The sequence below is a fragment of the Homarus americanus genome, unplaced genomic scaffold (assembly GCF_018991925.1).
Source record: "Homarus americanus isolate GMGI-L3 unplaced genomic scaffold, GMGI_Hamer_2.0 scaffold57980, whole genome shotgun sequence".
Classification (NCBI taxonomy): Eukaryota; Metazoa; Arthropoda; class Malacostraca; order Decapoda; family Nephropidae; genus Homarus; species Homarus americanus.
In genome coordinates this window covers 2,238,950-2,260,266 of record NW_024716703.1, presented here as the reverse complement: position 1 = coordinate 2,260,266, position 21,317 = coordinate 2,238,950, and the positions used below count along the sequence as shown (strand labels likewise).

The following is a 21,317-nucleotide window of genomic DNA, read 5'->3' as shown; positions in this document are numbered from 1 at the left end:
ATTTGCCCCCGAACACATTCATTGTCTCCACCTCACAAAACTGTAGTGCTATGCCACGTCATGCAGGATAACTGATCCTCATTTTTTACAAAACATGCAAATAATATAAAAATAATCGGAAAAAATCACAAATGCGCGTTACAGCACAATACCTGTACTTGTTTAGTTTGGTTACCCCTCGGGGTGGAGAGCCATGCAAGGGCGGCCACGGGTGACGCGCAGGCAAGGGAGTCTGTCATCTAGGCTGTTTGGTTACTCCACAGGTTAGTTTGTTTGTGTGTGCACAAGCACAGTATTGGGGCAAGGCCCTTGCAGAAGAGGACTAATAAGGGTGGAAAATTAAAATTGTGCTTATTGCTCTAAATAGGGTTAATTGTGATAATTTCTACACTTTTTTTTACAATTCTAACTGCTCTGTATACAGACGACCATGAGATGATCATGATGGACTAAATAGACAGCACTATTACAAACCTAACTCGCCTAGTCCAGTTTAGGAATTCTTCGGTTATGTTAAGACAGTAAACAACGTTTTAAATAAAACAGCAACATTTTCTTTAAGTTATATTAATAAAATAAAAAAGGTATCCTTATTTGGCTAAAATGTCAATTGAGTTATAAGGTTTAATCGAACGATTGTCCATAATGTATAAAGCGACACGCACACACACACACACACCTTTTAAGCCTTTTCCCACCTAACCGGACAAAGAAAGCAGCCCCAAACTCACGTATCAGAGCAAGTGAGCCAAGTTTTACAAAATACGTGATAAAAATGTTCATAAACCTGGTGGATGTGAGGCGGGGCGCGCCGGTGTGGCCTTCACCCTCACCGCTGCACTACTAACACCAACGTTGAAACAAGTCTCATAACTCTCCTTCAATACGATGAAAAAAATTAAAAAGTAAAATACGTGTCTAATTTCGTAATTTACTCGATCATCAGAAATTGAAAGGGTTTATAAATAGATGCCGGTATGCTCAATTTATCCTTTTATACATAAGTCCCTCCTAACTTAAAAAAATAAAATGTGCACCACTAATGCACCACAGGGCTAAGTACCAATTTATAATGCGTACAGTTATGCTTTTAATTTTCGAGAAAATATATGAAATGTATGTGACCGCCAGCGTGATTAATGGCTGGCTGGTCAGGCTCGACACACTGGAACCATTAACGTAGAAAGATAAGTCCAGTTGGCAAAACTATGTGTTCGCTGCACCAACCACACAGTATATATTAGAATGTAAATGTACGAGAGAACGTACTCGAAAAGCAAGAAAATTATTTAAAAATGGCATTAAAAACTAACAGCGAAATACGTGGAAGGAATCCTTAACAAACTTTTAACACTAACTACCTTCAGCTTAGATCACGTGACCCCAGTAATGATGAAGCCCACCAAGTGACACATACAGTAGATCATATTTTCAAGACTGTGAGACTGTTGTGAGGTAAGGCAACACACCCACACACGGTACCTACAGCTTATACAGTCTTGTCACTCACTTAGAGACACTTGCAATCATTGTTTTTGTTCGACTCATTGTGTATTTTACATCATTTTCTTTATTAAATTATATGAACACATCCCAGTATACTATGTTGAGAACACGCACAAGACTTGAAACCTGGGCAAGTTTCTCACACTACGCCACAAGGTTTTTTTCAGACAACAAGGGCCAGGAAACTTCAGAGAAGGCGATGTCAATGGTATTCACCAAGTGTCGTCGTCCCCCTTGCCAAAGACGAAGATATTGGAAAACGGATATTTTGAGCTCAGGGAAGTTATATGAGACAGGAAAAACACTCAGTGATAGGGAGAACCAGCAAGTGTAGTCTGGCTTGGCATCAACTCCATCTTGTAAATTTCCGAAATGGTATAACACACAACACGCGCCGGTATGCTGACATCAGGTGAAAAACTCCCCCTTAATTATAATTAATTATTATTCTATACACGATATTAGTAATATATATATATATATATATATATATATATATATATATATATATATATATATATATATATATATATATATATATATATATATATATAATAAATTTTTTTAATGTTCTCTACACTTTGGCCCACACCTAAACTTATCTATTAACTGGTATTAAACTAACAGCTATTCTATGGTAACTACAGTTAATGTGCTGCTTGTGGGATAAAATGCACCACTGGAAGTACTTACCACCACTGACCACCACACACAACATAAAACATCTAGTTGTTGTAACCTTGACCCTAGAAGTTCTCATGACACACACACACACACACACACACACACACACACACACACACGATAAAATAAAAATTCTTCTCAAGACACGGTGCGGCGGCTACTGCGGAAGTTTATCAATGGCGTCCCCCCCCCCTTGGGTATCAACTCTGCGCTCAAATTTTACATGTAGCCTATGTACTTGATTTAAAATTTATGTGTTCAGCATTCATCTATTATTTACTCACTTTATGGAGCCATTTGTAGGATTCTTTGATTAATTCCCAATGGCTGACCAAAAGATAAATATTTTTGCAGCATAGAAAATGGTGTAGAACAAATCAATATCCCTTTAAGTGAAATTAGAAAAAGATAATAACAAATAAAATATTTTGGAGAAAAAAAAATGCATTACTTAGGTGTTAGGAGGATGCCGCAGGCACCCCCTCACCTCCCCCACAAGGCTATTCTGCCCCATAAGTTTCATTCACAAACCAACAAACATGGCGATAAAAGATGCATAATGTTACTAAAGGACTACAGCGTACGATAACTTACCAGCTTAAGTACAAAAGTTCACCAGCTTGGCTACGATACCGCCTGCCTCAGAGTGAAATAAATTAGGTCCCCACGAGTGTTCACCCACACACCATAACCTAAAATACTATACTTAATACTACAAGTGAACCTTCTAAAGAAACAATGAAACTTCGCCTCCTCAGTATAACAATTAGGTTCTTGAGTACGATAACATAACTTCATAAATATTTAAACTATATCTTGGATTACTGGTGTGTGTGTGTGTGTGTGTGTGTGTGTGTGTGTGTGTGTGTGTGCAGTAAAACACATAATTTCATATGTTGGGAAATTGCAATTGCCACGTGAGAAGTGTTAAAGTTTCTCAGGGGAGATATTTAAAAACACGGCAGTCAACAAGTTTACTAAGACAACTGACTGTCCATTAGCCTTATATTACATTGAGACAATTCTTTCGTTTACAAAGTTGTCAAAGCACTGCACAACCAAATTCATGGCTTATACCGACACACACACACACACACACACACACACACACACACACACACACACACACGGCCTCCGGGTTTCTCAAATACAGTTAACATAAAGGAAATACAAGTTTAATCTGAGATTTGAAAATGGCGTTACATTATCTCTCAACAGTACAGGGTACAAGACTTATGCGACAATATATCTCATAGCATTGTTGTATCTGATGTCACAATGTTACCTAATATCATGAAAGTAGAAGATACAAGAATTTTGTACCGTATCTAATGTAAAAATGGTGATATTTAGCCTGTAAACACTACCACAAATATGGATAGTTTTAGTGTGTCTTATAGACTCCAGTAATGTATAAGTTCACTGCTACCTAAAGTTATCCTTCTCTCTTTTTTTTACTTACCGTCCTATACTTACTGTAGTACTTGTACCATTTGTCTCTTTCGTCACCCATTTTAATATTTTTTGCTAGGGTCTCGGGATACTAGCTGCATCATTAAAATTTTCTTAGAATAGCCTCAGCTAAAAGCCCTCATATAAAACAGCACAAATTTGAGGGGGTAGAACACTATAACACCAACCATTCAAAGAAACACTACACTCCCTGCCTTTAAATAATTTCTTAAAAGACATTTACTGTCTAAGTATTAAAAAGTTTTCTACTTCTGTTATTTATGTCATTAAAAACCATAATAGAATATACTGATGCGTCGATAAAATTACCATCGCCATCACATGACCCTGACTGAGGTTGTTTCATTGTTTCACTTTCACGTAACCCAAGTTATAGTTATTACTTAAACTCACTCACATCAATAACTTTATACTAAAGACAATTAATCAGTTGATAAAAAAAATAAAAATAAAAATAATGTGTGAAAATGTGGTAACATTTTAATCTGTAATTACCAACACCATATATCCTGGTGTAATCCTGATGATACTAATGTTATATAATAATTTCCTTGAGTTAATTGTTCAGTATTTATCAGGTGCCACCAAGACTGCCTCGTTTCTCACTTGGTTCAGTCATGTTAATATTGTTGTTATTATTCTCTTTGTATATTTCTGGCTAAATAAAATGTTTCAATTTCAACTTCTACGCAAGCAATTCTTGAACCCAATAAGCAGTACAAAACCTTCCACAGAGACCCTACTTAAGGGTAAGCTGCTAGAGTACGTGTGAACCAGGACTAGGCACGAAGTATAACGTGCAGCATGACGGAACACCTGAGCCGGGTCAACCTGCTCAGGGTGTTCCGACTGTAAAATGAGAGGCGGACGTCTGGAAAGGCTACAAATTCGTGGCACTTTGTTGACGTTTAGCACCAAAAAGGGTCGGAAACCCTACGAATCCTAGATCGTGTCGACAGATATCAAGTGGTCCTGTAAAATCAGGGAACGAATGATAAAAAATTGTGCTAAAAAATTCTATAAGATTACTAATTACTAATTATCAACAATGTGGCAGGGGGATATACAGTAATAGACCATATGGTAAGACTGGAAGCTATTAAGACCACAAGTGTTTTGAGATACAGAAAGAGCATGTCGCACGATCTAGCGAGCCATAGTTAACATCTAACTCTCTCTACAGGTTTAAGAAAGCATTGTTGAAAATTTTCTCACTGACAGGAAGTTTTCTGTCAAGACATCGAGAAGTAACGTCAAATCGGACTTATTTGTCTAAGAGAATAAGATACCCCAGGGAAGCATTCTTGGTCCTGTCTTATTTCTGATAATTACTGTATTAATAATTTTCTGTCGCCTAGTCCCCATTGATTTAGATCTCGCCATCTTGTTGGTTGACAGAAGGCCGCTCAACAGTGGGCATTAAGGCGATGTTTTAGGCTCTCAGCGACAAAGGCAGCAGTAGTAACTTTCACTAGAATAAGACCCTTTGCAAGGCCAACTTCACTTGAATAATGAGTTAAAAAATCAATCAATTTTTTGGGCCTGACTCATGATCTCCGTCTTGTCGTCATTTTCTTTAACCCCCAAAAAACCTATTACCATTGCAACACTTGGTAAATTTGGGTGCTATTTACACCAACAGTTTACCATGTGGATCTTATCACATGTTGATCAAAACTACAAAGTCTTGTAAAAATCCGCAAATCTGTTCTCGACTTGCATTATATTCAGGACACAAAGACAAATAGACAGGACCGAAAACAATACCCTACCTCGCAGGGCAATAAATACGAAAGAAACCCAATTCAGTCGTTCCTTAAAACTAGGACTGCTGTTTATCGAGGAAAGAGTTGGTAAGCCTACTGATGGTGAAGTGTTGACAAATGAGACCAGGGGTGTGGTGGGCCGGGTTGAGCTGTACTCAAGTGGCTCAGCTGCTGCCCGTGACCACAAGAGGACTAAGTTACTGTTTGTGTATTCAAGTATGTGTCTAACGTTGTTACACAAAATGAGACTGATGTGACAAAATTTATAGTCCAATTTTTATCAATTTGGGGGAGACAGGGGGAGGCAGGGCGGCGCCGCTCATACCGCACAAAAGAGGCAGGAGAAGGTTGTGTGGTGGTGCCACCAGATTTACATTTTTTTTTTTTATTGGGCACTCCCCTACATCCTTGTGTAAGGTGAAGCGCAGAAGCGTTTACAGCACCTAACAGGGAAGCATGCTAAGTTCATGCTTGCCTTTATGTCTCATGAGTTAAGGGCGTAGAAGCCTGAAGAGTCAAGGGCATAGAAGCCTGAAGAGTAAGTGGTTTATGTCATCAAGTTATTGGAAGCTCCAACAACTCCCTGAATACGAATTCGCAACTTTCGACTTACAACAGGTACCTACTTTACTACTAGGTGAACAGGGACTAATGGGGGCTAGGAAGTAAGTCCAAACAACTTCCACCGGCCCGGGAATCGAACCCGTGACATCTCGCTTGCGAGGCAAGAACGGTACCGCTTCTACCACCGGTCCCCGATTTACAGGTTACTGGTCTGAGTTTCCTGACCCTCAACACCTGGGTCATTACTGCCGGGTCTCTTTTTTACACTTGACCAGTCTGGGGAAAGTTGAACCCGGTGTTGACTCATCAAAAGAGAGTACAGCTAATAATATGAATGAGGCAGTTCAACACGGACGAGTTGTGAGCACTGCGGTGATCTAATTTAGATAAAACAAGAAAAAAAGATAGAAATTACATAAAAATTTAACTTTAGTACTAAGGTACTGATAGTAAATAAAATTATGTATGAATAAATGTGATCATACAAAGTGAAGTTTATTTACAACATATGAATATGAAATTTATTTGCATAATATTGATATATTCTCTTGACAGTCAGTCAGTCGCAAAATCTTGGTGTGTGAGGAGTCTCTGGTGTGTATGGCAGCCCAGCCTTGGTGTCATATGGAGGTAATTCATAATATTGCCAGTTTTTATTGCTTGAAAAATTACATTAAATCTGGAAAAATTACGATTTCCACTAATAGACCTGTTTGCGTAGTCAATGACTTTATGAACTACAATCAGTTCAGTCGTGTACGCTGCTATATGGTCTACAAAAAAGAATATCGTATGCGACAGTTCCTACCAGATGCCATACGGGTATGTACTGTAGTCTAGAAGGATTTGGAGAAATTTTGTTAAGGTGACGTGGAGTTCTTCTGCAGGGGTTTGCATTTTCTTCAGTCAGTCAAGACACATCGTCTCTGTGCTTCCCACGGAGGGGTGGAGCTGGACAGTAGGTGGTCAGTGTCCAGTGAGCGGCAAAGGAGTTCAGGCCTGACTGAGCCAAACAGTTGCCCTGAACCAGATCATTCTGTGCAGAGATGTGTGTGTCCCTTTTACCTGCCGCTATGTACCCACAGGGCTGAGTAGGATATCGCCCCCCCCCTCCTCCTTTATGAAAAGGGGAACATTCTCCTGCACTTCTAGTCCCAAAACTCGAGTACATCTGAGAACTACCAACTGATAAGAAGGCACTTATTCTGAACTACCGTCAGTATGTAGAAACAATTATTTACAGATTCATACAGTTATGAACAATCAATAAAGCTTCCCAGGTGTTCTCAGAAAGGTATTTCGTGATGTTTCCAGCTCGGGAGTTTTTGGAAACTGTGCTGTCTCCAAGTGAGAGTCCAGCAATAATTATCCAACGAAGCCCGTGTTGACGTCAGTGCTCGAGGATTCTGGACGTGGGGACAGTGAGCCTTCTTCGACATCAGGATTTATTATCCCATGGCCGCATGTCACCGTAACTTAGCTCTCGATACTGCACGCAGGAGGAACGAGACCGACAAGATAAGGGCATATGGGGAGAGAATTCAGAACGTTGATCAAGGCAGCTTCACTCCCCTAGTGTTCACAACCTCCGGTGGGATGGGACCAAGATGCTTCTACGCCAGACTCACGGAGGTGATCTCCGAACAGAAGCATCAGCCCAGAAGTTATGTTACAGCCTGGATGAGATGTCGACTGTCTTTCTCTCTCCTTCGGTCGGCTTTGCTTTGCCTCAGGGGAACGAGAGCATCGGTCCCAAAGCCGACAACAGTTGCAGATATTGACTATGAGGCAACAGTCACTGAATGCCGCATAGATCTGCAGCTCAACTAACTCAACACAGCTAGGATAGCTACTTACGTATTAGGATATTTAATATTAAGGTAATAAAATGGTGGCAAAGGTATGGCTATTGGGGAGGCCATTTAAAAAAAAATATATATAAATATATATATATATTAGTTTACAGTAACTCACAAGTTCGAGATCTACCCTACCCTGTTGCCGGTTCGCGGGATGAGTTTGAATCGGCTCGGATTGTTCAATTAAAAAAAATGTGGCGCATTTTACATCTAAAAATAATTTTTCTTATCATAATAAAATACTCTCATGGCAAGGGCACGTGTAAGGACTTTAACTTTCATTCACTTTTATTGGTAAGACTTCTCAACTTTTGACCAGAAATCTCTCCCCCAAGTTATAATTACAAAACCTCCATGTTGTGAAATTAATCGATATTCCTTGGCAGTAAACAATGTAAAGAAGCTTTTTAATTTTTATAACACAATAGAATGCCTCTACAATAAGGAGTCACTTGTAACATTCACATGGGCCACAGTGGCATTGGTCATATATTTTGGCTACATATATAAGTTTAATCAACCTTGAGTATTCTACAGCGACCACGTTTTTGCACCCGAGTTATTTACTCTGTACTCAACCCTGAGTATAGTGAAAAAATCTACAGCTTTCTTCAACGCATTTAACATCGGACTTTAAATATAAATACTGTACATACTCGTACAGTAAACTTACATCCATCCATCCATCCATCCATCCATCCATACATACAATACATACATACATACTGTATATGGTCAAAAGGTTTTGCTATTATGTATCCATCCATCCATCCATCCATACATACAATACATACATACATACTGTATATGGTCAAAAGGTTTTGCTATTCAGGGGTGACGCAATACCACTTCTTATTTTTTGGAAACAAAGTTGCATGGTTGGGTAATTGTTTCAGTTAAGTACAATAATGTAATTAATAATTCAGAGTAAGAATTTAAAATATGACGTTTGGTAAAATTGAGCAATGGGTTGCCATAAAGAAGGGTCAACAACAAAGGAAATTCATCGATGTATGGTGGCAGTGATTGGCACAGATGAACCTCATATGAACACTGTAACAAGGTGGGCGTCACAGTTTTGGGTGGACCCCAGTCATGAAGTCCTTCAGATACAACCAAAGAGGCAAATACAGCCCTAGTCAAGAGCTTGATTATGGCGGACAAGTCTATCAAAGTCGATGAAAGAAGGGCTGTGGTTGGCACATCATATCACACGGATGCGTTATGACCATCATCCGTAAACATTTAAGGGTGTCTGCAAAATGGGTTCCTAAAAATCTCAGTACTAAGGACCAACACAAAACGATGGTGTTAAGTTGCAAACTCCTTGACCTGTACGTGGTCAAGTCCAGTCAACTTTCCTTCAGTCTGGTGATAGTAAACGAGTCCTGGATTTATCAGTAGAATTCTGAGTCAAAGCTGGAATGCACGCAATAGAAGCAAACGATACTGCGACCTCTAAGAAATTCAAATGTCAACCTTCAATTGGCAAAATCACGATGAACTTGATTTTGGGGGATACCAAAAGGATTCTGCTGGTTGACTATCTGCTGCATAAAACAACGATCCCTCCTAATTATCATCATGGTTTACAGGAAAAATGTGTCATGTCATCAAATTAAAGAAAATGACTTTAGGGTGTGCTTCTATTCCACAACAATGTGTGCTCCTGTTCCACAATAATGTGTTCTGTTCCACAATAATGTGTGCCCGTTCCATAATACTGTGCCCCTGTTCCACAATAATGTGTGCTCCTGTTCCACAGTAATGTGTGCCCCTGTTCCACAATAATGTGTGCTTCTGTTCCGCAGTAATGTGTGCCCCTGTTCCACAATAATGTGTTCTGTTCCACAATAATGTGTGCCCGTTCCAAAATACTGTGCCCCTGTTCCACAATAATGTGTGCTCCTGTTCCACAATGTCTCCTGTTCCACAATAATATGCCAGTTCATAAATCCTGTATAGTATCACACAAATATCAATTCTCAACCAGGGTTTCGAACAACTTAACCACCCTCTCTAAAACCTACATATGACCCCAAATGTGTTACCTGGTTTGAAAGTTGAAAGTCCAGCCACCAAGGGGGCCGCTTTTTGGATTGATGAGCTGAAGAAGGCTCCTGAGACGTGGTTTGAGTTACAGTTGGGAGACTACTATAACTACTATAAGACTGGTATCGTGAGTCTGAAGAACAAGTTGAGTAAGTGTACTGAAGTATTGGGAGATTATGTTAAAAAGTAATATATGAGCTGTGGCTCTACTTTTTAATAATAAACTATACTCTGTTCACAAAAATTTTGGCCACCCTCGTACATGTTGATTGGGTTAGAATGTGTATATTTGTACTTAGTGTCCGTAATTATATATATAAATAAATATATAAATAAATAAATAAATAAATAAATAAATAAATATATATATATATATATATATATATATATATATATATATATATATATATATATATATATTATTTTTTTTTTTTTTTTAAATCTATGCTTAATTCATTTATACAATTAATCTATTAAGTTTTGAGAACATTTATGGAAAATACATCAATTACTTAGTGAACTCCTCAATAAAGAGCTGATTCATAACTGGTAACTCTTCATGGTGACGAAGATCATTGAAGATTCGTCACACTTGTGCGGCTGTCAGTTTGTTTAAGTTATCGTCTTAACAAATATCAAAATAATGACTTAACCTAACGAAGGTTTAATGATGCTTTTGAGTGTGGTCTTCAAGGAAAATATATATAAAAATGATCACTACAATATTCAAGATGAGACTACCTTTTATGTACTTATTATAATGATGTCTCACTACCGCTCCTGCATAGGAATAGACACCCCTCTGGCCCTCCCTTCCCTACAAGAGCTTGATCTCAACGAATCACAGGGGAACGATTCACTTATCAACGAGGTTTCTCGGGAACAGGTGGAATATAATTGGAATTTCTTTTTATTTTAGCTGATCATATTACAAAGAACATAAGTTGCCATATACTATGCACATTTCCTGGGTTTGGGTCACTTAACAGTGGTGTAGGAGTAAATGACAGACATGTTGTATTCGCTTATGAATGTTGATATCTTTAATTCACCGTACTACTAAACCTCATGGACGATTCCACAGTATTAATTATCGTATCTAATACTTAAGGTTTCTCAGTTTTCTTTACCTCATCAAGAATTTCTATTACTTCAATATACGAGGCAGTCGAAATAGAGTAAAGCGGAACTTTAAACATTTGCTCTGAATGTTAATCCCAGTACAAATTATAAGGCATTTGGCATTATTATTGTTATTAAGCGACACTAACGGCAGTGGATGTTTCATTTACACCCCGTATACTGTAGGTTTAATCACATTCCTACAAACACACCGCCGACGACGTCAGTACTCAGTAGCAGACTATTCCCTTTACCTCCAGTCCACGGCCCGCGGTCATCTCGTACAGCCGTTTATCCTCGTCGCCAGTTCATGTTGTATCTTGGACCTCCATGTGTGTGGGGAAATCAGCCACCAAAAACAGTACCTCCTTTATAGTAGAAGAACAGCAATCTCGACAGGTGGTTTTGTCGCCATTCTGACTAAGCGTATCCACAACATGGAATTCTGAGTACAAATGAGTGGTGCCTTGCGGACCATACAATACATAAGTTATTACAGTAAATGTGTTTCTGTGACCTGGTGGAAATCTACCTGCCTGTTGTTTTTTCTGTACACTGATCCCAATCGTCGAGAAATTACCGGAGACTAGCAGGACAGCCAGTGGTTTTCCGACGACACGTGTGTGATATGTCTACTGCTGGTAACCAGCGGTGGAAGCTGGGTAAGCGGCAATAGGGGTTTCGTAACATTATTTTCTGTATTTTTCAATAAGGAATATCAATGTTTGCAAGTACACTGAGTAAGGGGAGAGGAAGGTGCCCGGCATCACGAACAGGGTGCGCCGTTAAGTACTACTCCCCCCCCCCCTACCACCACCACCTGCTACAGCTGGCTACAAAAAGTCCTGTAAGTAATATATAAAAAAACGTTCTTTTATCTCATGCAAATTCATGAAGAATCCTCTGTGGGTGACAGACACCTGGTGCAAGCAACCGACTTGAAGTTTCTCATTTGCAAGTGTCAACGACCGAATTTGACCTTTCACTGAGAGGAAAGTTAGCGTGTACTGTGGTCATTCATGTTATAGTCTATCCCAGGACATGATATTAGTCCCAACAAAACATCAGTTAGAGACCAGAATTATCATTAGAGCAGTACAAGCCACGGTCGGTACAGCTAGCGGCTTCAACGTATTGTACAATATACTCTTTTCTCGCACGAATGATTCAGTGACATGATCACGTAATGAGCGGCTGTCCCGCTACAGAGTAACAATAATATTGTGTGTTTCAGCCGGCATAACTTTATATGTTTTCTGTTCCTATACTGCAAATAGTCCCAGATATTTTTGGATTCGAGGATAAGTGTATAAGCAATTAAATGGCTAGGACAGAAGACATTGTACAAGACCTCTTGTCTCGAAGTTTATTCCCTCCACAGGTGGTACTTGAGGTAGACGATTTGCGCTCTGGATGGCCTACAAAATCACTTAGGTGCTTACGAAAATTTAGTAACCATTATGTACTATGCGTGTGCTGGACATATACTGTAATCACAAATAAAGACTGTTCTACCGGAATGTGTACAGCAAACTGTTGGTCCTGTCTCCACTGAAGCTTCAAATAATATCACAAGCAAGTATGAATAAAGGTCACGAGGTAATCTATACTAATATCATAAGGTCAAATAAAAACACACGGCTCGCCACGGACTTCCTGTACAACTTAAAGGTTGTGGACGCTAACGACACAACTCTTCCCTAACCTTATTACTTGTTTAAGCGAGCTAAAAATAACTTTTGCGTGACGAACTGAGTTATGGAAAATCATTCTATAAAGGATTCAAACAGCTGTGATGCCAATATACTGTAATAAAAACTATCCGCACTCCTGTCTAAAAATGAATATAGAGTCAGTCGAAAAAAGTGACACCTTTTGTCACAAATTAATTTCTATCACGTACAGTTGCGGAAATGTGTTCCTACACCCCCTGTGGTGACCCGTGTCTCCAGTAGTAATATCACTATTTAGCCTTTGAATGAATGGGTATTGGTTGAGTAACGACGGACGTGATTGGTAGATTAGGTTTGCTGTAGGTCATACAGGTTGGCCGTTTGGAGACACGGGTTACCACAGTGGGTGTAGGAACACATTCCCACAATTGTACCAACTCAGTTTCACAGCTTTTATAATAAATGGTTACAAAAGAGTTATAATCACAGGATCCAGGCCGCTGCATCACAAGCTATAAGGGGCTACTTGTATATTTTAGTCACCCATAGATAGACACTCCAGAGGTATACACAATGGCAGCACTATACTGTTGTGGTGAGTGTGTGGGGGGAGGGGGGTATCGTTTATAATGTCTCGGCAAAATAAATAATAAAATCATGGCAACTTTAAGCCCCTTAATTAACCCTCATACATGCATACAGTACAAAAATTCGCATGGGGAGAGGAAAACTAGCTAAAAACGTTTCTCTCAAAACACACACGTGCGCGCGCACACACACACACGTGGGTTATAACAGTATCGTACTGTCCCAACGTTTAACCCTGACATACCCGTTCACCTTAATATCATGGATGGTAAACGTTGAAAATCAAGCCCAAATCAAAAATAATAATACCAAACGAATAGTTTCAACGCCGAATGGTGTCCTCTTCACTTGCAACTGTTATTTTGGTGTTATAATTTATTACTGCACTTCAGCATCTAAGGTCATTAGCCACATCTTCTAGATTAACAAATCAACAATTAAAAATCAAGGCTGCAACTGATGACGCTGCACTGAAAGCATCGACACTATTGTTCTAATATTTCTGTTTTTCAGTGTGGGTTTTACTCCCTTGAGAAATTGTTGACCTTTTATCATCAAACAGCGATATAATTTTGGTCTGAAAACGAAGCTATGAGAAAAATTAGCATTGGACAACAGTTGATTGTTAAGGTCCAAGTTACAATCTGCGTATGTCCCAACACACGAATATAAAAACGAGTTAAACCACTGATGTCTTCACGTGTATAATGTAAATGCCAACGGCCTTCAACCCAGCCAGTTTAAGGAAACATCCACTGACAAGTTTTTCTGATATAACTTTTCACTACCACGATGACCCATCCTTATAGTTGTCTTGATGTAGCGTCCTTAACTAAAATAACGGAAATAACGTAATAAAAAATAAACTCAATCAATAATTGGCGGAAACGGAAAACGATCGATAATAATCCAAATCAACACCACATCCTAGTTTAGAGCCTGCATAGACTTCAAAATTCCACACAAACCCATTACGTTTTATATGCTAAAACCAACTGAACTCATGACCAAATTATGTATAAAGATTTTAGCCAAGTTGACCACAGTTAGCAGCACTCTATCCTTTCCCCAGGTGACGGGAGGTGCACCGTGCTCCACTCCATAAGTCAAGCAGCAAAAATCCTCAGCAAGCGGCTTCTAAAACCAGTTTTGGGCGATACAGTAATATCGCTTGCAGTATATTCCCAATTCTCGTAAATGTGTATATATATATATATATATATATATATATATATATATATATATATATATATATATATATATATATATATATATATATATATATATATATACTGTATATATATATATATGCAAGTAAATCACTGTAGGTGCGCGTGATCTAGGTATATGCTGATATCCACAAGGAAAGAAGAAAACACGAAGTTCCCAAGCGCTTTCGAGTAATTCACATCTTCAGGGGTGAGTACAGACTAAAGAGAAGTACAAAACAAGGTGTATATATACAGAGGAGGGTGAGACCAGGTCCACAATGGTCAGGTATTAGGTAATGACCCTACTAATAGCACGGCAACGGTCGGTAGTCAGGTCAGAGGGTAAGGTGACCCAACCTTCTCACCTGGTTACAAATCTTCTTAATTACAAAATTGTCCAGTTTGTACATGCCATTACTCAAATTCATGTTGAATGCTTCGGTATGTTTAATGAGACTAGATTCTATAATATTCCTACTATCAATTGAATTACAAGGTAATATTGAGGAGGCATTATCCCAGTCAATGCAATGCTTGTTATCCCTCAAATGAACAAACAGAGCATTGGATTCCTGGTCTGTCCTAACAATTTTGTAATTAAGAAGATTTGTAACCAGGTGAGAAGGTTGGGTCACCTTACCCTCTGACCCGACTACCGACTGTTACTTTTTTACATGGCGACGAATGAATTGGTGATAAATGAGAAAATAAAAGAGAAGAAATTAGAAAAAATACAATAGATTTATTTACAGCATACATTTAGTGTTTGCAAAGACACACAAAGGTAGAATCGGACATTTTCAGTAGAAAATCATTTTTTTTTTTAGTCCTGCTGAATGTTAAGAACAGTATATTTACACTAACACTCAAAATTGTCCACGGAATGAACATAATACTCACACTGACAATCACACGTATCTGTTAAATGAAACATCAACTTAAGTAAATGGACTTATGCAAGATTTCGTACTTTTACAATAACAGAACTTCCACACCTTACCCTGGCCACCCTTCAATGGCAAGTAGCTCGGACACATTTCCCATACTTACAAACTGACCAACACGCCTCGAGCATTGGAGGAATTTAGATGTCCATCGTCAAGCGTTAACTCCACACTCTGGATTTAGTGGATCAGCTTCTGACCCAGGTTCTATGTAACTCTCCAAAGCGTGCATGGTGACGTACGCACTATAAAAGGCACGCTGAATTTGAGGTACAAGACCATGGCTAGTTGAAGGCACGTTTTGATGTGACCCAGATTTCGAGCAGTGGAATATTTCAGCTCGTAGCCTCGGAAATCTACGAAATTGATAGAACTGCTCCTAATCTTAATAACATCTACCAATTATTGCCCGGCATTATGAATCAACACGGGAGGAAGAGGAGCTGATTTACCAATCCCCCCTCAAGTGTTTTTGAAGTTATGCATCAAGGGCAGCCTTTTTGGTACCTATTTTACTAGTGATGTCGCACCCTGTAAGGCTATGTAGAGCTGGAAGAACTGTATATAGGTCATGACCCAGACGCGTATGCAGGATGTGAAGGGGCAAAACAAACTGTGTTACCTTTTCCAGAGCGCACCCACAGTTGCTTCAACTCTTGTTGCAGAAAGACGGGGCAATAATACAATAGAGCAACTATCACACCAGTATCATTTGAAATCACAACACAAGTTTTGTGTCTGTATCCTGCCTTAAGACAGTCAAGGACATGCACGGAAATGCGGTCAGCTTCCTCGACTCATGACTGAAGATGAGACACGTCATTTTCTCCGCTTTGATGCACATTTATACACTGCCAAGTGCTAATACTTGTCTTCTGGAACGACCTGACCAAGCCCAGTGGAGTAGTCGTGGTTTTGAGAAGACTTTTTGCGCAGGTGAGAACAGATGAGCTTCTCTAGAAGCATCTTATTTTTGTTAGAAGGCCAGAATGTGGTCATGTGTTTGGGAAGAGATATCGACTGCTCAACCACCCTAAGATTGGTGGGAGTCACGTCAGCTCTCCTCAGTCTCTCACTGTCTTTCACAGATGGATTTCACTATACTGTATGTCGAAGACGTAATCACATCTCCCATAAGTCTGGTACACATTCGTCATCTTTGGGAATTTTGAAAGAACATTAAAGAAGTCTGGAAGCCCAGTGAATGTCACTCTACGGACAGTTGTCATGACGTCTATGAGTCTATGATGAAGACTGATTCTGGCTGATGATGGTAGGAATATTCTTCAGGTATGAGATGAGCTTCCAGTTTACTCATGAGTTGACTCTTCACAGGCTTTCCCATGAGTCCAACTTCGTCAAACAGGAGAGGAGAGGGAAAAATATTGTATTTCAGGAGATCGTTGGTGGTGAGGCCTCGAAAACAATTAACTTATCTCTAAAGTTCATTTCTTTCACCACCTTTTTGGTTGCCTTCTGTGGCTTATTTTATTTTATTTTTTAATTGTCTTCATAGTCTTGAGGTTTGTTCTATAAATGGTGTCACACAACTTTGACAATTTCTCCAGGATTCTATCTCGGCGAAGGCCATGTATTTCTCCTTGCCCTTTCATTCAAGATATCGTTACAAATTTCCTGTCATGACCTTTTTTGTAACGAAATTGTGAAGGACTGGGGGACACTTTGCAGAAAATAAAAAAGTTATGGTCAACAAGTAACAAAAAGACACCAATAATATTGTATGAGGAAAACCTGCGAAATTATGTTCCTCTTTCACGGTGAGTTTGGCGGCCATCTTGGATTTATGAGATGTAAATGACCTCTGGTCACAAAATCGATGCCTCTAAGGTCAAAATCCCAATTAAAGACACCAAGATCACGTTTCCAGATGATATAATGTATATTTGAATGTTTACATAAAAGTGTTAATATAAGGGTACGGGAGGAGCTGTAGGGTTACCTAACTGGATCTGGGCTTGACAACCAGAATTTTTTTCAAAGGTTTTGCATATAGTACAAGAAAATAATGGGTAACGCCGTATATAAACAATAAACACGAACCCCCTCCCCCTCTAACGCGTAGACTAATATTCGTCCTCTTGTGTTGAATGTCCCTATCAAGATTTGGCCATTATGGTCGTATATTATAACCATGGCCTTGGTTTGGGAGGTTACGAGGTATCCCTCCTAACTACACACTACTCTTCAAAATTAGGCATCCAAGGCTGCTGGAATGTCAACGTAAACATTCTGACTTGTTGCACAAAAAAAGAGTAATCAGTTGTTTAAATCCTGTATGTTTATCTGTTGACAAGGATATATCTAATCCATTGGTTTATAAAAGTGAAAGTAGATCCCACAGGCTTGACGACGTGTTACTGTCAAGGAACGAAGTCTGGACACAGCCCACATGTAGACGAAGCCTTTTGGTACGCAGAAGGCACTCTACCGTCTTCATTTCCGTAACTTGTAGTTAGGTACAAGTACTACAGTAGCTTAGAGCTGGATGAACTGGGGGTTCTTCGGGAATCAAATCAGTGACCATTGAGATATGAGACGAGCGTTGTAGCCATACTGATATTGATAGTGATATTGAAACATTTTATTTAGCCAGAAAAATAAAGATACAGAGTGGACAATAATAACAACAATGACATGGTTGAGCCAATTGAGAGCCTGAGCGCTCTTAGTGGCATCTGAAATATACTGTACATTTATCTCAAGGGATTATATAACATTTAGTATCATGTCATTTTATTTTAGTATCATGTGGATTAGTACATTTAACATGGTGTTTGTAAATACATACAGAACTATAAATACGAAAACCGCCATCATAAGGTAAAAAAAAAACACGTAAATATCACCCTCGTAGTTGGTGACATCCACTGCGCTTCAACTACTAAGATCTTTAAGTGCGTAGCAAGGTTAGTAATTCAAGTAGTTCACCAACAACTAATAATTAACGAGGGTGTTATTATCGTTTCAGTCATCCGGGGAATCTTATGAATTTAGGTTAGGTTGAGTTAGATCAAAATCATTAAAAACACGTCAAAAACCGTCGGAAAAACATAAGGATGACCGAAACGATAATTTTATCATTACGAGAAATAGAACATTACACTGCACTAACGTTATCACACTGTACTGTATAATATTTTGAAGGTACGGTATCTGGAAGCAAGAAGCAAACACCTTACTCAGTTTGGACAAGTCAATAATAATCGACATGACAATCACTAGACTAACTTTAATATCCCCCTCATTAACGACTCTAATAAAATTAAACAAAATATAAGTAAAGATATGTGACCCTTGGTATGCAGGGTAAAACGAAAATTAAGACCATCGCGATAGATCTAGCGCCAGATACAGAGTACTTTATCATTTCACGCCATAGAATAGTGGTGTACTCACGAAATGACGAAATAACATGCCGAGTAATTTAGTTCATCTATTAACTATGACTGGTAAATTACCTACGTCAAATATATTTTCTGCAACTGAAGATAAAGTAAAAACAAACAAGCCAGTAGTAGTTCCCGTCACTCGCCAGTTAACGGCAATATATCCACAGCATATTGCAAAACTAAATTTGATCAACTCGAAGTATAAGTGTTTTTTCTTTTTTTTTTCCTTAAATAAATGTTCCATATAGTTCATTCATTCCGTTTTCAGTAACGTACTTTGATCTTCAATTTGTCAAGCAGGCTGTAGAATCCTAAACCAAACCATTTAGGTATTGCTCACCTAATTCAAATACCCGAAACCTAACCAAACATAACCAAGCTTAAATACCTGAAAACTAACCTAACTAAAAACCTGTAACCTAACCTAATTCAATACATGTAACTTAATTCAAATACCTATAACCTAACCTAACTCATACTTGTATCTTAACTCGAAGACTTGTAACTTTGCCTAATTCAAGGGCGTATAATCTAGCCTAACTCATACACCTGTAACCTAACCCTACCTGTAAATTATATATTTAACATTTCCCATATAATCTAATCTAACCTAACCTACCTTACCCCAAAATGGAGAGGTGTTCTACTGATGTGCCACATGAACAACGAACATAAGTTTTGTCATATACAAAAAGTCTGTGATGCAAGTGCCGATAATAATCAGTAAAAACATAAGAACATAAGAAAATAAGGAGTCTGCAATAGGCCGGTTGGCCTGTGCATGGCAGCTCCTGTCGAGAGTTACTACCACTCTCTAGCATCCATGAATATATCCAGCCTCCTTTTGAAACTTTCCAGAGTTCCCGCACTTACTACAAAGTTGATAAGCTTGTTCCACTCGTCTACCACCCTATTTGTGAACCAGTTCCTTCCTATCTCCCTCCTAAACCTAAACTTATCCAACTTGAATCCGTTGCTACGGGTCCTATCCTGCTCGGATATTATAAGAACTTTATCTATATCCCCTTTATTGATTCCTTTCACCAACTTAAATACTTCTATCATACCTCCCCGCACTCTTCGTCTTTCTAGGGAATGCAAGTTAAGTTTCTTTAACCTATCCTGATATGGAAGGTTTCTAAGTCCCGGAATCATTTTTGTCATTCTTCGCTGCACCGACTCTAGTGAATTTATATCCATTCTATAATAAGGGCACCAGAAATGAACCGCATAATCGAGGTGCGGCCTGACTAGCGCAAGATACAGTATAGTTGCAATAAGACCTCTGCACTCTTGTTACTTACACTTCTAGATATAAAACCCAATACTCTGTTTGCCTTATTTCGAACATTAACGCACTGTTTTCTAGGCCGTAGGTCCGGGCTTACAAGTACCCCTAGGTCTCTTTCACAAGTTGACTTCTCTAGGTTGATGTTGTTAAGGCTGTATACATTATAAGTATTTGTCCTTCCAATATTAAGTACGCTAAGTACTTAAATTGAACAGAAACTCAGGTGATATCAAAGTAAACTGAGGATGTAAAGGCGAGTCAGAGGGGGGGGGGGGGGTAGACACTCACCTGCAGGTTGGCGGACCAGGTGTGGGTGGGGACGCCCAGGACACCAACAAGGACTCAGGAGTCCCGCACTGATTCTCTTATTATGCCACCACTCCTGCCACCTCCTCCACTCACTTTAACACATAAATCTCGACAATAGACTTTGGATCTCACGCGAAGAATACAAATTTATTTCTAAGTCAGTTAATAAAGACCGATTTGGGGTAAACACCTAGTTAGCACTTTATAGGTCCAGGCGGTGAATCAACGGTTTAATCCTTTTCAAAGTGACAGTCCAGCAGCAGAGAGCAGATAGGTTGGGTCTTTCTGCATTACTGAAGTTAGGTTAAACTTTGCAAGTGTGACAGTAGGTGGGCAGCCAACACTCACGTGGGTTCACTTCTGCTTTTGTTTGAAGGTGTCCTTTGTGGCTTAACAAGTTCCTTCTGTAACCAGAGTTCACACGTTACACCTCACGTCACAATCTTCCACCCAAAGCCTGGTAACACACAAGCAGGCATGTGTTGCGGGACTGACACAAAGCGGGGAGTGGCAGTGGGAAGCGCAGTACTACCACTCACGACCTCCCACAGGACACTGGCTGGAGTCAGCGTCTGAGCGTCACTCAGTGCCGGGCTTGGCGTGGAGTTGTGAACTGTGAGATCCACGATCGATGGCAACAGTGCCGCGCTGCCTGCTGGCCCCTTCTCTCACCTTTTTTTTTTTTACCGCCAGTACCTCTATAGTACATTTGTTTTTTATTTATAAATATTATACTCATATCGTGAGGCTTAGTCTGTTCATTACCTTCAAATGAATAGTTTCGTCAATGAACTACCCTCGCGAATCTGCCGTGTGCGATATGTTACAAGTTTAATAAGAATTAGGCTCCCGACCCGTGACAGAA

The 21,317-nt window shown here is 39.3% G+C and overlaps 1 protein-coding gene across 1 annotated transcript in view; it reads right to left on the bottom strand.

Moving 5' to 3' along the window:
- Window positions 1-21,062, bottom strand: part of LOC121858228 (WSCD family member AAEL009094-like) — a 196,125-nt gene extending 175,063 nt beyond the window's left edge. Inside the window, exon 1 of the mRNA XM_042354515.1 lies at window positions 20,432-21,062. The gene's annotated coding sequence lies outside the window, so the exon portion shown is untranslated. The remainder of the gene's footprint in view (window positions 1-20,431) is intronic.
- Between the last annotated feature and the right edge of the window lie 255 nt (window positions 21,063-21,317).